At 37.8% G+C, this 7,189-nt stretch overlaps 1 pseudogene; it reads left to right on the forward strand.

The window, feature by feature from the left end:
- The first annotated feature begins 180 nt into the window (after positions 1-180).
- On the forward strand, positions 181-1,429 carry LOC145159999 (mitochondrial uncoupling protein 5 pseudogene; annotated as a pseudogene).
- Positions 1,430-7,189: the final 5,760 nt, after the last annotated feature.

Below are 7,189 nucleotides of genomic sequence, written 5' to 3' on the forward strand. Positions count from 1 at the left end.
GATTTAAATCATAAAATTAATTCTAGAATTAATTATTTCAACCAAAGTCGCAATTTTTACCTAATAATTATCTTTGGGATCAATGGTTACCTAAAAATGTCCGTATCAACTTAAATGGCAAATACCCAAATTTCAAAATGTATGATTTTCTTCTGCTACTCCTATTAATTTCGTATATATGTTTCCTTTTACTTCTTCAACTTTCCTCGAAAAGCATATCTCATCACTCTCTTCTGTCTTTGTAGCATATTCACAAAGACCCACTTTTCCTGTTTTATCACCCTCTCTCCATACACCTAAACCCTAAATTCCTACCCATTTAACTGTTTTTACCCAATTGTATTCTAAAATTCTTCTTCCAGAATAATGGGAGTGAAAGGATTTGTTGAAGGCGGAATAGCATCAATCGTAGCCGGATGTTCAACTCATCCACTTGATCTTATCAAGGTCCGGATGCAGTTACAGGGTGAAAACAACGTACGCGCCGCCCCAGCACAGTTGGGAGCCAATATCCACGTCGCCGCACCACCGCGCGTGGGACCCGTTGCAGTTGGGATGCGGATCATCCAGCAAGACGGAGCAGCAGGGCTCTTCTCCGGCGTATCCGCCACCGTTCTCCGTCAAACACTATACTCCACCACACGTATGGGTCTCTACGACATGATGAAGACAAAATGGACCGATCCCGAAACCGGAAACATGCTATTATGGAAGAAGATCGGTGCCGGATTAATCGCCGGTGGGATCGGCGCCGCTGTTGGGAACCCAGCGGACGTGGCGATGGTCCGCATGCAGGCTGACGGAAGGCTCCCGGCTGCACAGCGTCGTAACTACAAAAGCGTGGTGGATGCGATCTCACAGATGGCAAAAAGCGAAGGGATCGGAAGCCTTTGGCGAGGATCATCGCTGACTGTGAATCGGGCCATGTTAGTGACTGCATCGCAGTTGGCGTCGTATGATCAGATCAAGGAGACGATACTCGATAAAGGTGTGATGGAGGATGGTTTTGGGACCCATGTGACGGCGAGTTTTGCTGCCGGATTTATTGCTTCAGTTGTAACGAATCCGATTGATGTAATTAAGACTCGGGTGATGAATATGAAGGTGGAGGCCGGGGAAGCGCCGCCGTATGCCGGAGCAACTGATTGCGCATTGAAAACCATAAAGACTGAAGGACCCATGGCACTGTATAAAGGATTTATTCCGACGATATCACGGCAGGGACCATTTACGATCGTGCTATTTGTCACACTGGAACAGGTCCGGAAATTGCTCAAGGATTTCTGATTTGATTGATGACGACGACAAATGATTTAGTGTTTTTTTTTAGCATAAAAGTTCCCATGTTTTATTATTTTTTTTTTTTGGTTTTATTTTTGTTTCTTTATGGGAAAATAAATTATAAAAATATCATTACTTTTTAGGATAATATAGCCTAAACATCTTTTGTCATTTAAATCATTTGCTAGAATCTTTTTTAGTTAGACCATAATAAATATATTTTTGGGAAAACCTCGGAAAAACCCAACGTATTTTCATTAAATGCTTAAAAAAACCATTATATTATTTTTTAGTACACTAAAACCCTTATATTTTCTAAAATTCTTATTTAAAGTTTTCTGACCTGAGAAAAACCTAATCTATTTTCATGAAAGGATTAAAAAACCATTATATTATTTTTTTAGTGCATTTAAACCCTCATATTTTTTAAAATTCTTTTAATATAATGAGTTGTAACAAAAGAAACGTTAAGAATCGATAACCTAACATTTTTGGCTATCTAAGACATACCGACTTCAATGCCTTAAATGATACATTTTAAAAAATATAAGGGTTTTAACGTACAAAAAAATAATATAGTGGTTTTTTTAAGACTTTCCTGAAAAAATATGTTGGGTTTTTATAAGATTATCCCTATATTTTTTATCAAAATAATTGTCTTATCAATAGAATAATTCAAAAACTATATAAGTATTCTTATTGTGTCACATTCCTATTTGTTATTATTAGTTTATTACCATGTGCCCCATCATCCATCCAACTCCCTTACAGCTCCTTCACATTTGGATTGTTTTCTGCAATCATTTATCTAGGATCAAGTTTCATAACCTTGTTGAGAACTTAAAGTATCGAATGTCTAAAATATTATTAGTACTTTGTAATTTACATTCCGCATGATGAATGATAATGAGTTAAACATAAATGATGGTACGATTTATTACTATGTTTTATCTGCAATCAAATTGTTGTGAAATAATAGATGTCTTGTAAATTCTAAATAATCTGATAATCACACCCAAAAAGATAGAAGTTTGATTTTCTTTTCATTGTCATTTAAAAAAGTTTTGTTTACATGATAGGTGATTGAAAGATAAAAAAACAATAGTTGATATTGTTTTATTAACTACATTAATAATAAATATTATGTTTGAAAGCGGTATTTGAATTATTATGTATGTATTATTTAGTCGTTTAATTTCATTTTGGAGGTTGAAGGTCATTCAATTTTTAAAACTATAGTTATTATATATACGTAGATTTAAAGATCGGATTGATAAAATGGAAAACATCCATTAGAGGGTCCCGTTAAAACTTACTGGAAGTTTCGATAAGGTGGTTGTAAGGCCACATTTGTTGTATGGATCTAAATTTTAGCCGATGACGAAGGAATATGAGAAGAAGATGGAAGTCGTGAAAATGAGTATGGTATGAAGATTTTTTTTTTGTAGAACACTGTTGGACTAGGTTTCTCAAACACAACTGATAATCAGAATCTCACTAGGAGTGATGAAAATCAACAAGAAATTTAAGAAATGAAGATTGCATGACGTTATACCTAAAGGAGTTGGATATTTACGAGGACATGAGCTCAAATACGAGGGCATCAAGATACGAGGGCATGAATGCATATGATCAAGTTACTAGAGTAAAATATGAGTAGTCTTTTGAGTTTAACCTTTCTTTGAACTTGTAATATTTTCAAGTTGGCTTTTGTTTGTGCTTGATGAGTACCTTTGTTCATTCTTTATTGTTTGCTTGTATTTGTTAGTATCTACTCCAATTTTGTGGCTGGTGTTCGCTCTATGCTTTATTGCTACTGTTTGATTACATTATTTATACATGTATCACTTTGAGGTCAACCTTTGTTTGTTTTTACATTTCTAAGTATGTCATTTGCTTCCCTGTTTGTTGTATATTTTATATGTTTGCATTCTTATATGTCTATCTTTTGCTTCCCTTCGTATGACCAATAAGATAGGAAATAACCACTTTATCTGAAAATTTGCCAAAATTGTCATATGACAGTTTACAATAAGATAGGAAATAACCACTTTATCTGAAAAATTGCCAAAATTGCCATATGGCAGTTTCGTAACCAGCCAGGGACTCTGCCAGGGGTTGCCACCCTTTGGACCTCGCTACCAGGGGTGCTGGCCCCTGGACCCCATGGTTTAAGGGTTTCACCCTTAAATAACAATGTACTTTAAATCAAGACAAACTCAAACAAGTGTGCACTCCGCACTATCCTTACTTGTTCAATATTTTTCAAGATCACGTTGGTCAACAAGTTCATCCCATTACACTTAAGTGATATTGGTGACACATATCACCAAAAATATTCTCTAGTATTTGATACGCATATTATGCCTAATGTTTACCTTTAAACCTCTTCATTTATAGTTTTATTGTTTATATCTTCTTTTTCCTTTTAGTCATCAAACACTTACAAGTGTCATTTTGTTTAGTTAATGATTTATTTATTTTCTTATGTGATTCGTGGTGAGCTGATGTTTTAATATACATGAGATCTAATTCAAGGATAAGGTATTTTGTATTTTACTTTTTGTTTTTTTGTTTATCGGAGGTTGTTTTTGGAAACAACTTCGATTGTTCACCATCTTACCGCTTCTTAGCTCATTCTTATGCGATTTGCTGTTTTGTTATTGTATTTTTTTTTTTGTAGAATTTCGTATATTCCCTTATTAAACGTGAAAATATCATATTTGTCTAGTCTAACATTTAAATATCATATTTGCAATTTTTAACGTTCTAAAATATCTAATTGTACAATAATTGGTTTAGGAATTTTAAGATTAACCTTTTCAGGAGCGTCCCGTTGATTTTGAAGTCCATGTGCGAAAAATAAAATTGGACCCGTATTTTTTTTTTTAAATATAAACAAAATTTGTTCATACGACGATAACTCGATAAATGTTATAAAACAATCGAAACAAATGAACGATAATATATATATATACACATGAATCGTGAGGCTATTGGAAGCAAAATTGTTCCACAACTCTTCATAATCAATATTCTCTAATATTTCATTCTCAATAGCTATCATTGCCAATTTGTTACGTATTTCTTGTGACTTTGTGATTGTTAGGCGCTCAACAAGGTAACCTAACCATCAAGAAGAAGTATCCACTTTGACTGCAAACACATATCCTTTCCCGTTCACGTTTTTTTTTCCGGGTATAAAAGATGTTTTATGTAACATTCCAAAAATAGAGATAAAAATTTTCATTTTAATATCATAATATCCATACATCGGGTGTCTCAAAATCAACCATAATACAGTTTATCAAAATCATCAGACCAAAATAGTCATAAATGTTGAATCATTAAGGGGTTGTTGTGTGATCGCGTCGGACCCTTCCCTTTTTCGAATTGGAAGTACCTGAAAATGTTAAACCACAAAACCGTAAGCACAAAACTTAGTTAGTTCCCAAAAATACCACATACCATACATACAAGTGACATGGGCTACCCCCGAGGTCTTTTCCCTGAAATGTCATGGGCTACCCCAAGGTCTTACAAGCAGGTGCCATGGGCTACCCCCATGGTCTTTCCTTGAAATGCTATGGGCCACCCTCATGGTCAGACATCCAAGTGTCATGGGCTACCCCATGGTCTTTCATATAATTGCTATGTGTTATCCCCATGTTCTTTCATACAAGTGACACGGGTATACCCTAGGATCTTCCATGCAAGTATCACAAAAACAGCTAGTATACTATATAACACAATCCAATGGGTTGAAATTGATGCCTTCAACCCATGAGTACAGTGAGACTGGAGAGCACCTATCCGAGCTAGCCCATTCACTAGACTACACACCGGCTAGGCTTCAGCTTCTCGGTTTTGATTATGAGTCGGATGAGGACGAGGAGGACACTTCCACCTCGCCGGAGATCTCACCACCCTACCCCACTCCTTCACATTTATCCTACAGAGCATACACTAGTAATCGGGTGAAATAAACCCCGAGGAAGACTACTATCGTTCCCTCTCGAAAGAGAGTGGCATCCCCCCAACATCATCACCGCCAACGACTATACCATGTGGAGACGCCACTTGGATGCCTCAGATTAGAGCCTGGAGACAGGAGGAGGATATCAGTTCGAATTTCGAGTTAGGGAGTCCTCTACGGCACCAACTCCAACCCCGAACACACATGTTGAGCAAGCTATCTCACTCCTAGTACCACGAAGCGCCCATCACTCGGATCACATAGGAACAATGGAATCCAAGCTCTTCCATTTGAGGATGGCCCTGAGGCAGCTCACGGAGCAGGTATAGTATTTGGAGAAGGAGTGGGATGTGATGGATATGAGAAACCTGCTCATTTAGGACCAGTTGCAGGAGACGAGGGATGAGGCCCAATTTCATCATCTGGTGTTGGAGGAGGTGATCATTCACACAGACAGATTAGAGCTCCAGGTGGAGAGGACGGAGTCACGAGTTTCATTTTATGATGTTTGGATTGATGATGTGTATAGAAAGTTGGTTCAGCTGATGACTCTCTTGATAGTGTAATGCAGATACTAGTTTTCTTTTCTATACCCTGGCACGATGGCTAGGAAGGATACTTATATTTTTTTGGGTTAGAGTATTGTACTAGAAAAGATCATACACATTTGTTTTGTAACCTTAGAGCTTTTCTTACTCTAACCACCCCTTGTTTTGATAGTCTTTCTATATGATATATGATGCATAGTATACTTGCATGGTTGCATGAAATCTGTGTTGTTGTAATATTACTGTTTCCATTAACACTAACATTGACACACCACAACATAACCATGAGGGTACGAACTTACTGATTCTGACCAATTAACTCACCTTTCGACACTAACTCTAGGAATTAGAAATGGCACCCCCAATAATTACCAGATCTAGCCAAGGTCTTCAAGATGAGCAAGATGCCCAGTGTTCTCAAAGTAAGCCAACTCTAGACCATGCGGCTATTGAGGCAATGGTTGAGCAAAGGATAGTTGATGCCCTAGCCACACCTGCAAGCAATCGCCACACAAACTATGGTGTAGGAGCGGGAAGAGAAAGTTCCCAAGTAAACCATCAAGGTTCTCAAAGGACATGCCCCTACGAGGACTTTGCAAATTTCAAGCCTAAAAAATTCTATGGGAACGAAGGGGTCGTAGGCCTCACGAGATGGATTGAGAAGACTGAGTCTGTCTTTGAAATCAGCTCTTGTGTGGAAGAAAGCAAGGTTAAATTTGCCGCTTGCACTTTCACGAATGCAACCATGTCTTGGTGGAACGGCCACATCAAGACCATGGGTCTCGCAAATGCCAATGCCCTAAACTGGGAGAAACTTAAGCAAATGCTCATCGAGGAGTATTGTCCTCGTGAAGATATTCAACAATTTGAACAGGATCTGTGGAACCTGACGATGAGTGACACCGACATCTAAGCCTACAACAATGGGTTCAATGACCTCGCGACCCTTTACCCAAAATTCGTGAATCCCGAGTACAAGAAGGTGGATAGGTACATATGGGGATTGGTTCAACTCAATACTCGCGAGAATAATTACACTACCCATCGACATATGATAGTGCCAAAAGGTTAGCGTATAACCTAACCAAACAAGAGAAAAGGTGATCGCTTATGCTTTGCGCCAACTCAAGACTCGCGAGAATAATTACACTACCTATGACCTTGAATTGGGAGTTGTAATTTTCTCCTTAAAGATCAGGTGACACTACTTGTATGGAACGAAGTGTATCATATACACCGACCACAAAAGTATTCAACACATCTTCAACCAAAAAGAACTCAACATGAGACAACAGAGACGACTAGAACTGTTAAACGAATACCAGTGCGAGATTCGATACCACCCAGGCAAGGCTAACGTAGTAGCCAATGCCCTAAGTAGAAA

Source organism: Lactuca virosa, chromosome 2 (genome assembly GCF_052849685.1).
Source record: "Lactuca virosa cultivar CGN04683 chromosome 2, Lactuca_virosa_CGN04683_v6, whole genome shotgun sequence".
In the NCBI taxonomy this organism is placed as follows: domain Eukaryota; kingdom Viridiplantae; phylum Streptophyta; class Magnoliopsida; order Asterales; family Asteraceae; genus Lactuca; species Lactuca virosa.